The sequence below is a fragment of the Pogona vitticeps genome, chromosome W, assembly GCF_051106095.1.
Source record: "Pogona vitticeps strain Pit_001003342236 chromosome W, PviZW2.1, whole genome shotgun sequence".
Taxonomy (NCBI): domain Eukaryota; kingdom Metazoa; phylum Chordata; class Lepidosauria; order Squamata; family Agamidae; genus Pogona; species Pogona vitticeps.
In genome coordinates, this window is record NC_135798.1 from 2,962,269 (window position 1) to 2,983,417 (window position 21,149).

A 21,149-nucleotide genomic window follows, 5' to 3' on the forward strand; every position below is an offset into this window, starting at 1 on the left:
CTTTAATGGCCTGTGGGGGGGCGCTCCTCCTCCTCTTCCTCAACGGCGGACCGACCCAGACGCCCCCCCTCCCCCCCCCCGCCCGGACTCCTGGGGTCTCAAGAGGACAAGGCTGAAGGGGGTGGGGAGGCTGCATCCTCTGCCTCCGCCCAGGGAAGAACAATGGAGACCCAATGAGAGCTCGCTCCTCTTGCGCGTCACCCGTTGCTGGGAGGAATACCTCTAGGCTAGGGCCTCCCCCTGCCGGTTTTTATGGCGTCTATGAGGGGGTTGCCTGGCAACCCGGCGACGGGCAGGGGAGAGGTTCTGGCTCCGCCCAGAAGACAAGGGAGACCCAATGAGAGCTCTGCTCCTCCTCCTGCTCCTTCCGCATCACCTGTGTCCAGGCAGAAGCCTCTCCCTCCCTTTGTCCTCCCCCTCCCCTCCCCCCATCGCCCCCCCTTTCCATTCAGGGGGAAAAAACGGGGTAGAAGAAGAAGAAGCAGGAGCGGCGTCGAAGGGGAACCGGAGGTGGGAAGCCCCGCTCTCTGCCCCCCCACCCTCTAGGATCCCCCCCCCCGGGAAGAAGAGGCCGCTTTGCAAGGGGGGAGGGGATTCCTCGCGAGTTTCCCTCCAGAGGACCGGCAAGGAGGGGAGCCATATTCGGTGGGGGGGGGGGGGTTGGTGCAGGACCGCTTTTGGGGGGGGGCTCACGAATTGCAGAGATGGAGAAAAGCACGCTTCTTCTCTCCCCCCCCCCGCCAACCCCAGAGACCCCCACAATCTACAATGCCGGAAGGCCTTGCCCGGTTTGAGGGAGGGGGGAGGGGGGGTCTCTTTGTTTTTCTCCCTGCCTTCCTCCTCCTCTTCCTCTTCCTCCTCGCATTGGGGGGGGGCTAAATTGGGAGGGGGGCCGAATGGGAAGTCTGGGAGGGGCCTCGATCGCGCCCTCCCACCCCCCCCAGTGAGACACTGGGCCCTTTTCTCGACCCCCTTCTTTCCCCAGATCCTGCAGGCAGCCTTTTTTTGGGGGGATGGCAGATGGGGGGGAAGGGGGGAGCATTTCCCCCAAAGCTCTTTCTCTCTCCCCCAATTTCTCCTTCCTCCAGGAAACCCCTCCCCAAACTTCACCCCTCCAGGTCGGAAGCGAGATATGGGGGGAGGAGAGACGGAGGGGGGCTGCAAAGGGAGGACACGAGGGGGGGTCCCAGAACTGGGGCCTTTCGGGGTGAAGCTGGGGGCTCCCCTCCCCCCCATATACCTGCCCCCCCTTCAAGGAGAGGATCCCCTGGCCGGCTCTCCCGGCTGCAAGGGGGGGGGGGCTTCTCCTGGGCTCCCCCCCATTTGCAAAAGGCCCCTCCCTCCCTCCCTCCCTCCCTGCTTTCTCTGCCCCACTGGATGGAAGAAGGAGAAAGGCAGCCCTCCAAAGGGAAAGCCTTTTTGCTCTTCCTTCCCCCCCCCCCCCCCGGGATCTCTCCAGAGGGATCCTTTGGCTTCTTCTCTTCTCCCAGGGAGGGGGAGGAGAGATTCCTCCCAGGATCGAAAGAGAAGGGATCACACGCCAGATCCCTCCAGCCTTTGCCAGGCAGGTGAGCTCTTTCTAATTGCCATCAGAGGCACCACCATCCTATTAAAACATTAATCATCTTCCTTCTCCAGGGACGGTGGAGCTGGCCCAAGGCCGCCCCGGCTGGTTCTTCTCGCGGGAGGCGATCCAATGGGGGGGGGGGAGAATCGAACTCCCAACTGATCCGGAGCCCCAGAGCTCTCTAGCCAGCTACTCTCTTGTCAGCAGAATGCCCTTCCTTGTGCTGCTCGGATAAGGAGGTAGAAGCATTTGAGCCCCATCGCCGGCAGCCCCAGAAGCCTCTTCGGGAGGGGGCCACCACCCCCAAGAATCCCGTAGCTGCTCTCGTTAACTGCTGAGGATGAGACACCTCGTTGGGGCGCTTTCCTGAATTCCCCCTTCCTTCTTTTGGGATCCAGGAGGGTGAACGGAAGAAGCCGCTCCCGTGGGGGGGGGGGGATCCTTCCCTACAACATTAAGGCAGGTGAAACCTTCATTTCTCTGAGTCAAAAGCACGACCATACTATGGGCAGAAGGCAATAAGGGCGGAAAGCGTAGATATATCATATTTTGGGTGAGTTCTGCTCAATATATTCATTTAATATCATTTTTACCTTGCCTTCTGCCTTACAAGAGGACCCAAGGTGGCTCCCATCAATTAAAGGACAAGAGCAGTTCCTTCTACCTGGGAGTGCGGGTGGATGCCGGGAGATGATCCTTGCAGGGTTTTTTTTTGGGGGGGGAGAATCTATTTAGAGGAATTCTCTTTGTGGTTTTGAGCTGCTGGTGTTCCCTGAGGAGGTGGCTGCAAATATCCTCAGTGGAAAGAGGGACCCTTTGGATCCAGGCTGGAGAGCTGTGGGCAAAGACCGTCTCCTGGAGGCTTTGGGGAAAGACGGTCACCTCAAGGAAGGGTCTTCTGGCCTCCCGAGCAGAGATTTTGAAGGAGATTCCGGATTCCTCTGACGGATGTCTCTGTTTTCTAGAACAGCAGAATGAAAAGGGGCCGATTCGGCCGTCGGATTCAACCCTTTGCTCAGGGAGAGGATCAAAAACCAAGTTAACAGATGGTGGCCTCAGGTGGGGTTTTTTTCCAGCCTCATCTTTCTAGCCATCCTTAAAAGGTCATCTTCAGAATTAGAGAGGACTCAGGGCGAGGTGACAGATGGAGGGGAACTAGTGAGATATGGGCACAAACCAAAAAACAACCACCAGGAAATGTGTGCAAAAGAGCTGGTTCCTTGGTTTGGGTTGTTTCTGAACCGGAGAACCCAAACGGATTGGCATCACACAATTTTTAGGATCTTCTTGACCTTTCTGGTTCATTGCCTCCCTCCTGCCCCAACAGGCTCCCCCCCCTCCCCTCTGTTCCCACAACCCCTCTGGCCTCCTTAATGTTTGCTGCTCCCACCATGGCTGCCATTGTGAGGAAGGCTAGCAGCTGCTTCCGGAGGCTGGGCTGCCTGTGTGCATGTGCCTGCCCTTCCGCTAAGAGGGGGACTCACGCATGCACAGTGAGTCTTTCTCCAAAGGAAATGAATTTAAAATAAATTTTAAAAAAATTGAGCGGCTGCCTCTGTGCATGTGGCTCAGCTGAGAGGTGGGACCCTGTGCGCCGACAGCCCACCCTCCAGGAATTGGCTTGGCTGCTTCTCAAAAAGTTCTTCATTTCATTGAACACTTAAGAAGTTTTTCCTGATATTCAACCTAAATCTGGTTTCCTTTAACTTGAGTTCATCGTTGCATGTCCTCCACTCTGGGATGATCAAGAACAGATCCTGCCCCTCTCCTGTATGACAATCTTTCAAGTCTCTGAAGAGTGCAATCCTATCTCCCCTCCGCCTTCTTTTCTCAAGGCTAAATATGCCCAGGTCTTTCCGTTTTTCCTCCGAAGGGTTGGGTTCCAGCCCCCTCATCATCATCGCGGTGGTACACTGGGTGTCCCCCTGGATTCATCCCTAAGCTCGGATGCCCAGGTCTCGGCAGTGGCAAGGAGTGCATTTGCACAGATGAAGCTGGTGCGCCAGCTGCGCCCGTTCCGTGAGATGTCGGTTTTGGCTACAGTGACTCATGCCATAGTTCCACCCTGTTTGGATGACTGCAACGCACTCTGTGTTGGGGCAGCGGAAACTTCAGCTGGTGCAAAACTCTGCAATGGGACTACTGACTGGGGGCAGCTATGAAGAGCATAGAACGCCCCGGGTTACTGCTCCGTTTCCGGGCCCAATTCAAAGCGCTGGTTGTTACCTAGAAAGCCCTCTACAGCTTGGGTCCAGGCTCCCTGAAGGACCATCTCTTTCTATAGACACTTTCTTGGTGATTCAGATCAGCAGAGGAGACCCTCCTCTTGCTCCCACTGCAAGTGCAAGCCCAGCTTATAAGGACACGGGGAAAGGAGGGCCTTCTCGGTGGCAGCCCTCAGGCCGTGGCACGCTCTCCCTCGGGCGATCAGGATGGTCCCTTCCCATTTATCCTTTTGGAAAGAGCTAAGCACCCATCTCTTCAGGCAGGCTTTTAAAAGTTATAATAGAATCCCTGAACCCCATTTTGGCAGATAATTTTAATTTTTTCCTGTTTTAATCTTTTAATTGTGTTTTAAATCATACATTGTTTAATTTATCTTTTAATATCTAACATATTGTGTTTTTTACTGTGTGAGTGTTAATGTTGTGAGCCGCTTTGGGTCCCTTGGCAGAAGCCGAAGATGAGCCAACAGTGTGATGTGGCTGGAGAAAAGGCCAATGCTATTTAGGCTGCATTAAGAGAGGGAGAGTCTCCAAATCCCCAAGAGGTGCTAGTTCCCTTCTCCTTGGTAAACCTATTCCTCCTAGTTTCTGATATTAATACCAGTACTTTTTATTAATCCTTGCTTATTCATCACCAAAATCTGTTAATTATGTTTTGCCTGTTTTTCAAATCTTTCTTTATTGGTTTCATTTTAAAGAAAAAAATAATTTTAGGTACTAACCCTTTGTTACACATTTCATAGTATATCAAATTACTATCCTCTCTTATCCTCCATATTTCCGTCAATTCTTTCTCCGTTTTCTCTAATATATGTTTATGTTGTAAAATGTCAAGAAAGCTTTTGATACGTGGACACAAACAGTGGCCTTGGTGGAAGCGTAGATGTTGCCCCTCTGGAGGGAATGAGAAGAGAGCTGACAGAAACTCCGTGCTTTGTCTTTCTCTCCGGATGCAAAAACCTATGACAGGCAAATGTAATTAGAAAAACACTTTGTATTTAAACATTTAACTTAAATAGCTTAACTTCAGCATAACAGTGTGTACAGAACATATATAATGACTGTTTACTCACAATCCCACTGTCAGCCTGACCGCCCTTAAGCAAAGGCGCAGCAACGAATGCTCCTACCTGAGCTTCTTTTATACAAACTTCATCCCCTACAATCCCAGGCGCCTGCCCGTGGCTACGACAGCCTCAAACTTTCCCAGTGAATCAGCTTTAGGGGCTTGACTGACCTACATGCAATTTGTTTCTCCGGTTTTCCTATGTATGTTGAAGACTTTGATTTACTGTATTTCTCAGTGACCTGATCTATACGAACATTTTGACATAAAATTCCTGTACGTAACCTCCACCTCCCAGCTTCTTTATAATCACATGTACCCTTAAAATTCATATTTACCAATGTGTGATTTGCTACATTTATTAACCCTACATCTGTTTTGCAAACTAAATCACAATCACGAGATGCAAATATATATAATCTATCCTAAAATAACTTTTATATGCTGATGAATAAAAAGTAAACTTCTTTACATCTCCTTTCATTCTCTCCTAACATCTTGCATGTCAGTTCTATTTATCAGTTTATTCCATTGTCAAAAGGTTCGCCTTTCCCTTCAGGCGGCCCCTCCATGTCAGCAGGAAATAATAAAGGTTGAGTCCTTATAACTTTAACAACAGAACTTTTATTGCCACCTCCACTCTCCAGCACTTCCTTTAACGGTTCCAACGGTTTACAATTTGGTAACAAAGCCTCATCAACGTGCTCCAAACATTGAACATAGTCCCAAGGGGTTAACGGCGATGGTCCCCAAAGGGTTTCTTGTAACCCCAATGAGGGGGTGGGGGACCCCTCTTGGCACAGATTGTCCCACAGCATTTGTGCCGAATCCACCCCCTCTCATCCAGACCCTCCTCGAACTCCCCTCTCTTCCCACCGCGCTCTCGCTGCTCTTCTTCTTTCCACGGAGCCACAGTTACTTTCCACTCTTGGGTTGGTGTACGCACTGGTGGATATTGGTGAGGTGAGGGATCTGGCAAGAGTCCGCCCACTCGCAGGTTTGGGAAATCCCTTATTAAACCTTGGATGCGAACTTTCTCAAATGCTTGTCTTTTTTCATCTCTCTTCTTTCTCTCATATTCCTCCACCACCGCACTAAACCACACTACTCCCCCCTTCGCCTTCTCTCCACTTCCAACTGTCACTCCTGACTCCTCCCACTCCCCTTCAGCCAAACACACTTCCACCTTTACCTCCCCTTCTTTATTTGTTAACCCTTTCCTCTCTTCTTTATTACTTTCGCTGCTATTCAGCTGTTCTTTCTTTCCATCATCTTTTTCCTCTTTCTTCTCTGCGGACGGCACACTCTCTCTTTCTACACCTTCACATCCATATTGTAATATTATACCTTCTTTCATCCTTGGTAGGGTTTAACTTCTCTTCCTCTTCATCCATTAACATTTTTCTTTATTTATCAAGACTTTAAACCATTCCATTTTAGCATCACATTTCCATTTGGTCCCATACTCTGACAACATACCCCAGCAAAGCAACACCCAATAGTAACAAATCCTCAAACGTTAACTATTTTCCTAAGAAAAACCCTAATCCATAAACCCTCACCGCTACATTTAATAATATTTCCACCCCCCTCTTTTTGGGCCAGATCCTGCCTGGCCACGGTGAAGTGCAAAGTCCTGCAGCTTGGAAGAAGAAACCCAGTGAAGAGTCTGGCTGTTGTGGAGGGAGATGATGGAAGAAGCTGATGGAACCCCCCCTTCCTCTCCTTGGCTCTGCCCGTCCCTCAGGTCTCCTTTTCTCTCTCCTTTTTTCTGCCTCTTTGTGGACAGACTTTGGGGGGGACGGAGACCTTGGGGAGCCCCTTCCCCCCCCTTTGGAGCCTTCCTGCCCTCCAACCGCTCCCCCCCGCCGGTCCTTTCTGCCCTCCCCCCCACACACCGTTCATGCGGGGGGGGGAAGGAGGGAGGGAACCTAGAGCTATGAAGTTGAGGGAGAAGAGCTCCCCCCGGGAGGCCCCTTCGAATGGGAGCCGGAAGCGGGACCTGCAGCGCCTGCCTTCCTCCTCCTCCTCCTCCTCTTCCCCCCCCTTGGTCCCCTGGAGAGAAGAAGTGGGGCTCTTTCTCAGGGGGGCGCCTCCCGGATCGGGACCCGGACGGAGGTGGGGAGATGGAGGGGCTGGTCGGGTGGGGGGTGGGATCTGCACGGGGGGGGAGTGAGAAGTGGCCACTCTCGGGGGAGGGGGGGCGGCTTCTCCAGGCATGGCCGAGGTTCCCTCCTGGGGTTGCAAGGTCATTTTTTCCTTTCTGGGTCTCCTCGAGGGGGAAGGTGATTCAAAGGGGGGGGGAGAAAGAGAGGATCTCTGGGGTCCAGATCCGAGACCCCCCCCCACGGGTAGGGAGACCCCCCTGCCCCTGCAAGGCCCTAGCAGGAGGGCTTCATCTTGCCCCCCCCAAGCATGCCTCCCGCTAAGGATGTGGGGTGCCCCCTCCCTCCCTTAAAGGGCTTGAAGGCCTTTCTTAAAGGGCTGGACAGGAAAAGGGGAAGCAGCACTGGGGGGGCAGGAGGGAGGAGGCCCCATCCCCGGCAACATGGGGGGTGGGAGAAGTGGGGCTAGCGAGAGAGGGGGTCCTCCCTGCCCCTTCCCTGCGAGGGGGGAACGTCTGCTGGACCTCTTACGCTTTTGCACACACACACACACACAGTGTGTTTGTTTCTCTGCGTGTGTTGTGTGTGTTTGTGTTTGTATTTTCCTGGATGATCCGGCAGAGAGGAGGGCTGACCGTATCCCTCTCAAGACCAGATCCTGAGCTGAGGATAAACTGCAAGGGGGGGGGGCGGCTTCCCTGTTGCCTTGCATGTGTGAACACAGACCCCCTTTTCCCTAAAGGCAGGCAGGAGAGAATCAGGAGAGAGAGAGAGAAGGGGGTGAACTTTCCTCCACGGAATCTTTCTGGAGTGGAGGCTGAAAAGGACATCCATCTCCCCAGGAACAGTCTTTTCTTGGAAATCGTTCTCCCCCCCCCCCCCACTGCCAAAATGGTTCTGGTCTTTGGGTCCCGAAGGCACCATTCAGGGCCATCAGCTCTGCAAAAGACCTGCCCCCTTGCTCCTCCTTCCAAGGAATTCGCCCTCCTGCCTCCCATTCGGGGCTCTCCGTGGGGTGGAGCAAAAAAAGGGGGTTTGGAAAGAGGCCGGAAGAGGCTCCGGTCCTTCCACACGGAGGGCAGGAGGAAAAAAGGACCAGAAAAGGCAACCCAGCCTCTCCTTCTGGGGCATCTCCCTTTCTGGGCGGGTCTTTTGTGGAGTGAGTGGCTCTGAAGGGTCCATTCCAGACCAAGTGATCACAAAACGCTTTGCTTTCCAGCAGGGGCAGCCCACGCCAAGCCTTTCCCAGTCCTGCGAGGTTGGCCGTGAGCTCAAAGGGAAGTTAAGCAAGGTTGGGGGTTGGAAGAGAGACAGCGAGAAAAGTCCTGAGACCTGAACTCTGCCCGCCTTGGGTCAACAACCCCACGACACACGGGGCCCTTGGCCCACAGAGGGGGTGCGGAGGCCGAGGGGCGCCTTTGGAGACACACTCTGCGTTAGGATCCCTGAAATGATAAGAAATAACAAAGGGTCCCGTGAGAACAGAAATCCACCACATCACACGGGCTCTGGTCTTTTCTAGATGTTGATTTTGTTTACCGTTTTTAGTGTGGCTTTGGTTTGATTCTCCTTAAGGTTTATAGACTTGCTGTTTTTAACTTTTAAATCTTGTGTTTTAAAGTTTTATATAAGCTGCCTTGTGACCTTTTTTTAAGGAGAAAGGTGGGGTAAAAATATTTTAAATAAATTGTGGGAGAAATACCCTCTTGCATGATGATGCTTTCATCGCAGGTGTCAGTGGGAAGCATGGTTCCTGTTGCTCTCTGGTTCCCTGATGTTGCCCCCCCCTCCTCCCTGGGTTGGTGGAGGTTTTATCTTGGATCCTGGCATGAGATGCTCCTTCCTTCCTTCCTTCCTTCCTTCCTTCCTTCCTTCCTTCCTTCCTTCCTTCCTTCCTTCCTTCCTTCCTTCCTTCCTTCCTTCCTTCCTTCCTTCCTTCCTTCCTTCCTTCCTTCCTTCCTTCCCTCCCTCCCTCCCTCCCAGGCACATCCCGGAAGGAAATGTTTTTGATTTGCTTTATCCATAAAGCCTCCATGATGATCTTTTATGTTTTTCTTTTCTCCTAAGAAGGGGCAAGACTGAGCTGAATTCCATTTGCTTTTTTGGGGGGGACCAAAAACAAAGAACCAAATCTCAGATCCCTCCAACGTTTGCAAGGTCAGTGAGATTTCAAGAAGTGGCTTAAGTAGCCTTGCCCCCCCTCCTCTCACTTTCCCTGGCCTGGCAGGGATTTGAATCCAGGTCTCCTGGTTTCCAGTCTGGTACTCCATCCATGACACCACAGTTCTTCTTTGAGCATGTGCCCAGCAGTGGTATTTGGGTGTACGGTTTTCTTTGTATCTTATTTAGGTGTATTTTTTTTAAAAAAAGATCTCGATCCTGCTCACCCCAACCCCATGCTCACCAAGGTCAGGTCCTCTTGGCAAGAGGCAAACCTTGGTCATCCTGATTTGGGGCATGGGGGGGTTCCCTTCAAGGCTCCCTCCTTCTTCCCCCTGAACAGACCAGCCAGAGTGGGGGATTTTGATTTGCACCATCAACTTTTACTTAAAACTCTTATGATAATAGATCAGCAGGGAACCTCAGTTCTGTCCCCACCTTCTCCTTCAATGGGAGGATAAAAGGGACGGTAGACGGAGGCTGAATCCAAGCAAGACGCAGGGGTCTTCTATCTGGGTGCACCTGATGTCTGTGATTTGCAGGGTTCCCAACACTCACTGGACATTCTTTATGGACCCAACGCAGTCAGTGTTGAACCAGATGGTGCCAGTGGTCTGATCTGTTCACTTCCCTCTCAGACAAGCCAGACTAGGGGATTTTGCGAGCAAACACGAGTCCAAAAACATGTGTAAGCCTGGACAGAGAGCAATCAGGAGTTTGCACATGCTAAAATGGGCTGAATGAGTCCAAATTCAGCTAGCCATGATACAACACTCCTTCTCACAGGTCTGCCCACATAAGAACACCCTAGTACTCTCAGATATTATTTTGAAAAGGTCAAGTGGGCTTTGTAGTCCTTAGACTTAACTTGCACCACTGACAGGACTCTAAGTAAGTTAGGCCGAGGCAGCACTCTCAGATGACCCTATGACAAGTGTACTCTTCAGGAAACCAATTGAGTTTTATAATCTTTATTTTATTAAAGAATAAGCATGTTACTAAGTATCAAAGCCAAATTAAACCAAAACAAATAAACTAGCATTGTGCTGTTTAGTTATAAAGATGTAGTGAGGCAAAGAAAACATGAAAAATAGAAGAGTGTTCAAAAACCTTACAAAAACAAAAAGCCATTAAAAAGAATAAAAACAGTTCCAGTCCAGGAAATCATTAGTAAAAACAAAATAATCCAAGTAGGTTATAAAAAGGCTATAGTCCTCAGTGATCCTGTAGAACAAGAATCCTGTACTAAAAAGAAAAAATCAGTAAAAGTCCCATTATCCTTAGAAAAGTCAAATCCAGTAAATGTACCATAGTCCTTACAAAATTACAAGAGCATAGTCCATATGGAGTATTCCAAGAAAAGAAGTCCATAAAGAATATTCCATAGAACAGTCCATAGAAAATAGTCCATGCATAGTCCTTAGGGAAAAACCCATAAGTCCATAGGTAATCCAGTATAGTAAAGGTTAGTCCCATGTGTCACGAATGACTGAAGGATCGGTCTTGAAAGACAATGTCCATAGGCAAAAAGTTCCTTTTTCAAGAGTAACTGGCAAGGGCTCATCGCACCTTCCCACGATGTCATCCAATCAGAGTTCGTTACTAGGCAAACAGTCCTGTTGCACCACATGACTTCTTTCCCATACACAGCAGATGTTATTTGGGTTACTGTAGTTTATCAAAGAGTCACAACAATTCCCATCTATCTAATCACACCGAGTCCTTTCTCAGGCTCTCAGAATAACATTCTCTCTGCTCGCCTAGAAAACAACTTGTCAGCATAGCAAAGTTACTGTATACAAAGAAACAAGATGGAACCTCTCTGGCTCATTTCTTAATTACAAAACCCATATGGCTTAAAAGATTTTAACTCAAAATCCCATCTCATCACACCCTCCACCTGTGCAGTGGTGCCTTGCTTGACGACAATAATCTGTTCCAGCAAAATCGCTGTTAAGCGATATCATCATCAAGTGAAATAAAAAATCCAATTGAAATGCATTGAAAACCGGTTCAATGCATTCCAATGGGCAAAATACCTGCTCGTCCAGCGAAGATCCTCCATAGGCGGCCATTTTCCGGTGCCTGTTAAGTGAGGAATCCCTCCTAAAAACAGCGGGGTTTGCACAGCGGGCGACCATTTTGAGAGCCGCCAATCAGCTGTTTTACAATTGTCGTTTAGTGAAGAATTGGTTCCGAAGCAGGGAACCGATCGTTGTAAAGTGAATTTTTACTATTTAAACATTTTGCAATTGCAAAAGCAATCGCAAAAACATTGTTGTGAAGCGGATTCATCATTTAACGATGTAATCGTGAAGCGGCGCACCACTGTACTTCGGACTCTGATGATAATTGATTAACAGGGAACAACATTTCTATTCCCATCTTTTCTTTCACTGGGAGGATAAAAGGGACAGTAGACTAAGGCTGAACCCAAAGAAGACGGGGGTCCTCCAACTGGGTGCCCCTGATGTCTGTGATTTGGGTGGTTCCCAAGGCACGCTGGGCGTCCTTCCGGAGCCATCACTGTCAGTGGAGAACCAGGTGGCGCCCATGGTCTGATCCGCCTACTTCCCTCTTAAACGGGTGTTGCAGCTGGGCCCCTGCCTGGATGTAATTATCATTCCCCAGATGGGTCCACACTCAGATAGTTTCAAGAATAGACTACCGTAATCCTCTTTCTGTGGGGCTTCCCTTGAGACTGACACCAGCCGATGCAAGAGGGGCAGCATCTCCTCAGTCCACCGCTCTCCCCCTCCGGTCGTCTCCTCTGGGAAGGCGATTCCACAATTCTGCGTGGGCGATGGATCTTCCGTTCTGCGTTCTGCGTTCTCTCTTTTCTCCATTTGCCTCCACTCTTAACTTCTGGCTCCATCCTCTACTCTCCCGATTGGCCCAGTAGAAAGGTTTCCTGGCTGAGCAATCTTTCCTTCCCCCACATCCTCTCCCCCTCTTTGCTGACTTAAGCTCCCTCCACTTTCTTTGCTGACTTAAGCTCCCTCCCCTTTCTCTCATGGGGCTCTTGTGAGTCTCTTCTTTCCCCTTTTTCGGATCTTGAAGATTGATCTGAAGAAGCCGCTTCTGCTTTGAGGAACTTTTAAAAGGGGAAAGCAAATGAAAGATCTGATTATTAATCTCACCAAGTGCAGGGCTCTTTAATCCATGCATCGACCTCGGAGTTGTGTTGACAGACTCCCACAGGCTGGGTGGAGGGTCTCCTCCATTTAGAAAGAGCAAGGGAGTGATTCCAAATTAAGGAATTAAAAATGATGTAAGAAATAATAATAATAATAATAATAATAATAATAATAATAATAATAATAATAATAATAATAATAATAATAATAATAATAATAATAATAATAATAATAATAATAATATAATTTATTGTCATTGTAAGTATATACACAGTATACCATACAACGAAATTCACAGACACCCAGAGACCAGACACATGCACACACATAACATTCCCCAAACACTCCCCACCCACTAGAAGTCCCCCACTAAAAATACAAACATCCACACCTCAGGCCAAGTAACACAGTCCAACTAATTATTCACTACTGGTGGTCTTTAAGATCATTATTAATTGCAATTATAGCTCTAGGATAAAAACTATTTAGAAAACGTGTGGTCCGAGTCTTAATTGTTCTATATCTTCTGCCAGACGGTAACAGTTCAAAAAAGTTATAAGCAGGATGGGAAGAGTCTCTCAGGATGCTGTGTGACTTCCTCAGACAGCGGGATGTGAAGATGTCATCCAGGGTTGGTAGCTGGAGCCCGATGATATTCTGGGAAATTTTAATGGTTCTCTGTAGAGCTTTTTTGTCCGCTACAGAGCTACTCCCAAACCATGCCAGAATGCCATAAGTTAGGACACTCTCAATGGTGCTACGGTAGTAGGACAGAAGTAAATGCTGTGATAAATTTAACTTCCCGAGCATTCTCAGGAAATACAGCCTCTTCTGTGCCTTCTTTATTAGCATGTTGGCATTTATAGTCCATGAGAGGTCCTCTGAGATGTAAGTACCCAGAAATAGCTGCAGAGTTAAAAATACTCCTTCACTTTGAAGTATTCTGCTTTCTCCTTCTCCTCCTGTTGCTGCTGCTGCTTTATTGGGTTAGCAGGGCTTTGATCAGACCCGTTGAAATAAACGAAATGAAAAAAAAAAACCCACTCCCTTCATTCTTTTAGGCATGACTAGGGGAAGGACCCCACCTTTAGGTGGCAATCCCAAATCGACTTTCCAGGAAGAAAGTCCCTCTGATCGTCTTGAAAGAGGCTGTTGGGAATTTGTACCCAAACAAAAAAAATGAAAAAACCCTGCTAACCCTCTGGAAAATGAAGCAAAGAAGGAAAGTGAATAAGTGGCCCATTGGCCCACCCCACAAAGAATGGGGCAAGTTTTTTTTTTCCTTTTAGGGCTGTGGCGCCCAGATGTGTTAAAAATACGCCTTTCTTCAGAAAAGGCATCACACACCAGCTTCTTCCCCCTTCCTTGCCTTCGATGGTGAGGGATGTCAAAGCCTGAGAAAGAGCATCGTTCAGCTCCCCGCTGTCTCTCCCTCTGTAGGCTTCGTGGTGCCATCAGAGCCCTTACCCGTATCATCTCTTCTTTAGTGTGGAGGGGAAGCTGGCAGCTTTTCCTGTTCTCAGGTTGTTGTCTCTGGAGATAAAATACAACGTAATTAAGAGCCCTTATGGATCAGGCCAAAGGCCCATCTAGTCCAGCCTCCTATATCTCACATTGGCTCTAGCAGGTGCCTGTGGGACCACACGAGACAACGAGAGACCTGTCTCCCGATACCCCTTCCCTGCATCTGGCCTTTTGAGCTTCCTCCCTTCGAAGCCTAGAGATTATACATCCCCATCATGGCTTGTCACCTCCGATTGACTTTTCTTCCAGAAATCTCTCCAGTCCCCCGTTTTCAAGGCATCTAGGCTAGATGTCACCAGCACATTCTGTGGCATGGAGTTCCACAGACTAATAAAACGCTGGGTAAAGAAATATTTTCTTTCCTCTGTTCTCACTCTACCAACACTCCATTGGAGTGGACGTCCCCTGAGGGTTCTGGTATTGTGTGAGAGGGAAAAGAGCCCCCGTCTAGGCACTTGATCCATCCCCTGCAGACTTTTATATGTCTCCATCATGTAACCATCCTCTGGCACCTTTTCTCTAGACTCAAGAGCCTCAAACGCTGTAGCCTTTCCTCATCAGGGAGGGCCTCCGTCCCCAGTCATCATTCGAGTCGCTCCCTAATGCACCTTTTCCAGTTCCACTCTGTCTTTTTTGAGGTACGTCGACCAGAACTGTCCGCAGTTCTCCAGCTGTGGCCTTACCAGCCTTTTGTATAATGTTGGCTGCTTTGTTTTCAGTCCCCTTTTTAATTATCCCCAGCATGGAATTGGCCTTCTTCAGTGCCGCCGCACACTGGGTGGACCCTTTCATCGAGCTGTCCGCCAGCACACCAAGCTCTTCTTCCTGATCCATCACGGACAGCTCAGAACCCATTCGCTCCTGAAAAAAAGATTCAATTTTATGTCCCACTGTGCAGTACTTTACATTTTTTCATACTGAACCGTATTTGCCATTTTTCCACCCAGTCTCCCAGTTTGGAGAGATCCTTCTGCAGCTCTTCACAATCCCTTCGGGTCTTCACCACCCGGAAAAAGTTTCATGTCATCTGCAAACTTGGCCACCTCACTGCTTATCCCTGTCTCCAGGTCACTGATGAACCGGTTGAAAAACACCGATGGCAGGACCGATCCCTGGGGCACACCGCTCTTCCCCTCTCTCTATGGGGAAAATTGCACATTGACATTTCCTCTCTTGTTTCCAATGCAAAGTCATTTGGAACTTCTCTTAAGCAGAGAATACCCCCAAAATACAGTGTACAGGGACTTTATACAATAACAGAGTCTTAGATTTCTACAAACACATTGGCTAAAATCTACTTAATATTTAGATCCTACATCTAATTGGTACACACATGTGCAAAACAAACACATGGGTCCCCTATAGATACTTGGGGTGTGCCCACCTCCCCTTAATGACCTTCTTTTAGAACATGCCACACTGTCCCAACTTCCTTATCTTATATCACCTGGCAGATCTGCTTTGACTGTATTCCAGCATTGAGCAGGGGGGTGGATTTGATGGCCTTGTAGGCCCCTTCCAATTTCACTTTTCCCTGATTCTATGATTCTATCTGTGTTTAGCCTCTGGGCAGCATTCCTAAATCGGCCATCTGCTAGTTCACTGGTTCTTAACCTTGGGTTACTCAGGAGTTTTGGACTCCAACTCCCAGAAGCCTTCACCGCCAACTGTCACTGCGTCCATATCTTCGCCTTCTATTTGCCAGGAGCTGATCAGACCAGTGGCCATGAGTGAAAAAATTCCAACATATTTCTCCCACTCTGGCTGCATTGCATTGGCTGCCCATCCGATTCCTCATCGATTTCAAAGTGTTGATGCTTACATATAAAGCCCTAAGCCGTTTAGGGCCTCGATATCTGGTGGAACGCCTACTCCCACCAAGATCTACCCGTGTCACTCGTGCAAACCAGGAGGTGAGGCTGCGGAGCCTAACGCCGAGCGAGGCCTGAAAGGAGAAGACAAGTAATCGGGCCTTCTTGGCGGTGGCTCTTCACCTCTGGAACAATCTACAGTGGTGCCTCGCACAACGGGTGCCTCGTAGAGCGATGAATTCGCTCTACGAGGCCGTTTTTGCGATTGCAAATGCGATCGCAAAACAATGCCCGTATAGGCGGTAATTCACAGAGCGAAGGTCGGTAAGCTGCTTGCTTACCGACCTTCGCTTTGCGACCCGCCAATCAGCTGTCCGGCGGGTCCAAAATGGCCGCCTGAAAGGGGCCGGGGTGCAGCGTTTTCGCCCCCTTGGTAAGCAAGGGGAGCGCGCGAAAACGCTGCGGAAGCCCCAAAATGGCTGCGTGCAACCATTTCGGGGCTTCCGGCAGCGTTTTCGTGCGCTCCCCTTGCTCACCAAGGGCGCGAAAACGCTGCGCCCCGGCCCCTTTTGGCTGTTCCGGCGGCCATTTTGGACCCGCCGGACAGCTGATGGCAGCCATTTTGGCGCCCTCGTTGTGCGAGGGGAGGGCACGAAAATGGCTGCCGGCCCCTGGGAAGCATCGCACTACGGTGAGTATTCTATGGCATTGGAACGAATTAAACACTGTTTAATGCATTCCAATGCCTTTTTGTGTTCCGTAGTGCGATGTTTCCCACAGCGAAGGTTAATCCGGAACGGATTAACCTCGCTGTGCGGGGCACCACTGTACCTCCTTGGATTCGCGGAGCTCCCTCGCTGGGTATCTTTAAGAATCAATTAAAGACATGGATGTTCCGGCAGGCCTTCCCACCAGACAATTCCTGATGTTCCTCTTCTTTCCCTCTCCACTGGTTTTCTATCTTTATAAGGTTCTTATTATTTATGCTGTTTTATATATGTTTATTTTTCTTATTTGCCGATTGTTAGCCGCCTAGAGTGGTCCTGAGTTGACTAGATAGGCGGGATATAAATAAAATAAAATAAATAAAATAAATAAATAAAAATGTTCTTAGTTTTTTTATGTTGAGCTTCAGACCATTTTTGTGCTATCCTCTTTCACCCTCATTACAAGGAAGCTTAATTCCTCCTCACTTTCTGCCATCAGAGTGGTATCATCTGCATATCGGAGGTTGTTGATATTTCTTCCAGCAATCTTAATTCCAGCTTGACATTCCTCCAGTCCGACCTTTCGCATGATGTATTCTGCATATATGTTAAATAAGCAGAGGGACAATATACAGCCCTGTTGTACTGTTTTCCCAATTTTGAACCAATCAGTTTTTCCATATCCAGTTTTAACTGTTGTTTCCTGTCTCATGTATAGGTTTCTCAGGAGGTAGATAAGGTTATCAGTCACTCCTACTTCTTTAAGAACTTGCCATAGTTTGCTGTGGTCCACACAATCAGAGGCCTTTGCATAGTCAATGAAGCAGAAGTAGATGTTTTTTCTGGAATTCTCTAGCTTTCTCCATAATCCAGCGCATGTTAGCAATTTGGTCTCTCATTCCTCTGCTTCTGTTAGGTCCCTACAATTTTTGTCCTTTATCATGTCTATCTTTGCACAGAATATTCCTTTAATATCTCCAATTTTCTTGAACAGATCTTGTCTCTCCTTTCTATTCTTTTGAAATCAGCATTCAATTTTCTGTAACTTTCCCTATCTCCCTTGCATTTTGTTTCCCTTCTCTTCTCTGCTATTTGTAAGACCTCGTTGGACAGCCACTTTGCTTGCCTGTATTTCCTTTTCTTTGGGATGGTTTCTGTTGCTGCGTACTGTACAGTGTTACAAGTCTCTACCCATAGTTCTTCAGGCACTCTGTGTACCAAATCTAGTTCCTTAAATCTATTCTTCGCTTCCACTGTGTATTCATAAGAGATTTGGTTTAGATTACAACTGACTAACCCAGTGGTTTTCCCTACAATCTCCCGTTTAAGCTTTTGCTATAAGAAGCTGATGATCAGAGCCACAATCAGTTCCAGGTCTTGTTTTTGCTGACTGTATAGAGCTTCTCCATCTTTGGCTGCTGAGAACATAATCTGATTTCAGTATTTCCCATCTGGTGATTTCCATGTGCCTCTTGTGTTGTTGGAAAAAAGTGTTTGTGATGACCTGCTTGTTCTCTTGACAAAACGCTATTAGCCTTTGCCCTGTTTCGTTTTGAACTCCAAGGCCAAACTTTCTTGTTGTTCCTTTTATCTCTTGACTCCCTACTTTAGCATTCCAGTCCCCTATAATGAGAAGAACATCTTTCTTTGGTGTCAGTTCTAGAAGGTGTAAGTCTTCATAGAATTGGTCAATTTCAGCCTCTTCAGCATGGGTGGTTGATGCATAACTTGGACTACTGTGATGTTGAAAGGTGTAAGCAGGTGCTTTTAGGCAAATGCCCGAAGCATCTCAGCAAAGATGAGAGAACTGGAACATTTTCTTTATTTAGCTTTTTTATTTACTTAACTTTTATTTGGAGGGTAGATATAAGATTGATAGAGTGGCCATAACAGAAATCTGGTGAGATTCAGAGAAGCAGAGGGATACCGCAATCCCAGACAATAAATTCTAGAGGGCGGACAAGGAGGGGCGTCAAGAGATGAATGGAACAACAGGTAAGTTTGGTCTTGGAGTTCAAAATGAAGCAGGGCAAAGGCTAATAGAAGGTCGGCTTGTTTGCTTTTATTTATTTATTTTATTTATATGCCGCCTATCTGGTCGGATTAGGACCACTCTAGGTGGCTAATAACATAAAATAGTACAATACATATATATAAAATGATTTTTACATAATAGAAACATTAAACAAGATGGGAAAAACAATAGGAAAGGGAAAGAAAAAGGGCATCAGGAACCATTTTCCTTCCAGTCTATCAGCAATCCCATCCCATCACGCTCCCAGTCCTAATTCCTACACTGTCATCACTTTGTGTTTCTCTATCTTCTCCACCCTCATTCCACAGGGATGAGGAGTCCCGAAATGAACGCCTCTCGGCTCCTGTCAGCTTTCCCCCAGGATTCAGTTTAAAAGCTGCTCTGCCACCTTTTAAAAGTTACGCGACAGCAGTTCAGTTCCAAGTTCATTCAAGTGAAGCCCGTCCCGGCTTGTCCCCAAAAATTCCTGAGTGCCAAATGAATCTAAAACCCTCCTCAACACCACCATCTTTGTTTCTTTCCCGCTTCAGGATCTGGAGGGAGGTGGGGCGATTTGGGGCCTTTTTTGGGGGGGAGGCAAGAGAACAGTGGGGTGGGTGGGGGTCCCTAGAAGGATATTTCCCCACCAGCACCAAAAGGAGAAAAATACCCGCCTGCTCCCCTCCCACACTTGATTTGGGGCCTTTTTCAGGAGGAGAGAGAGAGAGCAGTGTGGGGTTCCCCAGAAAGAGGTTCCCACTCTCTGCCCCCCCCTCCTCACACTCCGTTCCTCGTCTCCTGCAGGGTGAAAATCTAAGGCGTGTCTTTTGTGTGTGTTTGTCTCTCTCTGTGTGCTTGTGGGGAAAGAGAGGCGGGAAGTCAGGGCGGGGCAGGAGGGCCATCTCCCCCCCCCCAGCAAGGCCTCCCCGGGCCCCCTTTGTGTGTCTGTGTGCTTCTCGCAGAGTCCCCTCAGGAGGCTCTCCTCTCCCCCCCTGCACCGTTGTTGTGCTTGTTTCCCCCTCCTCCTCCTTCCCCCACCCACGACCTTCTCCAGCCAAAGTCTGGAAAACGTGAATTTCCTAGAAAGCCCCAAGTGGGAAATGGGGGCCTTTTTTGTGGTGGTGGGTGCAAGGTCGTGGGAGTAGGGGGTGGGGGGAGGAGGACGGGGGTCACACAGAAATCGGGCTGGGGGGAGAAGATTGGGGGTCACCTGGGAGGGAGGGATGTGGATGATGATGATTTTTCATTTCTATGGCAGCCAAGGCAGCTGCTGAAACCCCTGCAAGGCCTTGATCTGAACCCAGACCCTCCATCCCACCCCCACCCCCTTCTTCCCTCCTACAGCAATGGGGGGGGCAGGAGAGCCCCTAGGGGGAGGGGCTGCCCGTTTCCTACACTGGGAAAACTATGTGTGTGTCTGTGTGTGTGTCTGTGTGGAGTCTGGTGTGAGGTTTGCTGATGATGATTTTAGGTTTATAAAAATATTCTCAGGAAATTGTCTGAATCTCCTCTTGGTTTCCAGGAAGAGATTTTCTTAGAAGCAGGAAATTCAGTCATTAGATTCTTAATTAGCTTTGAAATCATTCATTCAAAATTACTTTCCTCCTCTTTGCTTGTTTATGTCTTGCTGTTTTCGATGGCGCAGGGGACGGAGGTCGGCTGGATGGCCTGACCTTGGGGGCTGGAGAGGCTGAGCGAAGGGCCTCCTGGAAGGTCTTAGAAAGCAGGCGGACATCGAGTGTCATCATCACACGCGGGGGGGAGGTGCCGGACCACCACATTCTTCTCCATAGCCTCTTTCCGGTTTTTCATGCCTCTGTGAAATAGTACGGGGAATTAATGGAAAACTGAAACACTCCACAGGCTGAGGGTTGGGGGGTTGAACAGGAGTCTCCCCCCCCAGCACCCCTGCCGTTCACAGAGCGACACCACGCAAGGGAACATCCCAGAAGCTGACTCCCCTTATTGTCAAGTGACCACTCCTCCCCCAGACACAAAGCCATGGTCAGGGCTGTGAAGGGCAAAGAGCAGAAGAGGGTCTCCCGCAGAGTCCAGGGGTCCCCAACTTTGGGCCTCCAGAGGTTCTTGGACTGCAACTCCCAGAAGCCTTCACCACCCCTTTTACTGACCAGGATTTCTGGGAGCAGAAGTACCAAGAACATCCGGAGGCCCAAGGTTGGGGGGGACCCCCTGATGTAGACCCCCTGGATGGCTGCCTTGGGTGGTTGTCAACCTTCAGCTGCCCTTTGCTCTGTCAGGCTCGGCCTCCTTTTTCCTGCTGGCAAGGCGGGCACAAGATTATGCAGCATTTTTGGGCTATTTCCTGGCTTTTGGCATCGTGGGTATAGAAGCACACAATCTCCCCTCCCCCACATTCATAAACCGGAGGGTGTTTTTTTTTTTTTTTAAAAAAAGTAGCGTTTGAAGGGCACCTTCTACCAGACCCTCCGTGGTGCCTGGTGAGGGCAAGAGTTGCCTCCGAGATGGGCGTGACAGTGCAAAGGAGACTGAGTTGGTGGGCGTTTGTGCATTTATCGGGCCCCAGGCATGGATTTTAGAGAAGGTGCCACTTGCTTTAAGCAAGTGATGGAGTGCATGCACACACACACACACACACACACACACATATATACACACGTACATGCATGCGTACACAAATGTGGATTGAGGATTTCTTCCCTAAGGTTCCCAAAGAGTTTTTTAAAAAAATTTGTCAAGATCTTTGTCCACCATTTCCCCAAAACTTACTGAATCTGTTGCAGAAACGTCATTGAAATAAAGTTTGAGGATGATGATCTTTGGTCATAAGAAGAGGATATCAAAAGAAAAAGTT

General features: G+C 48.8%; 1 protein-coding gene across 5 annotated transcripts in view; it reads left to right on the plus strand.

Annotated features, from left to right (window-relative positions):
* The first annotated feature begins 454 nt into the window (after window positions 1-454).
* The window catches only part of LOC144584988 (uncharacterized), a 30,233-nt gene continuing 9,538 nt past the window's right edge, over window positions 455-21,149 (plus strand). Inside the window, exons 1-2 of one of the 5 annotated variants that reach the window (XR_013539477.1) lie at window positions 455-510; window positions 3,441-6,328. The gene's annotated coding sequence lies outside the window, so the exon portion shown is untranslated. Of the gene's footprint in view, window positions 511-1,774; window positions 2,340-2,532; window positions 2,699-3,440; window positions 6,329-21,149 lie in introns of those variants that run through there. The other 4 variants (XR_013539479.1, XR_013539478.1, XR_013539480.1 and 1 more) reach the window with 4 other exon arrangements.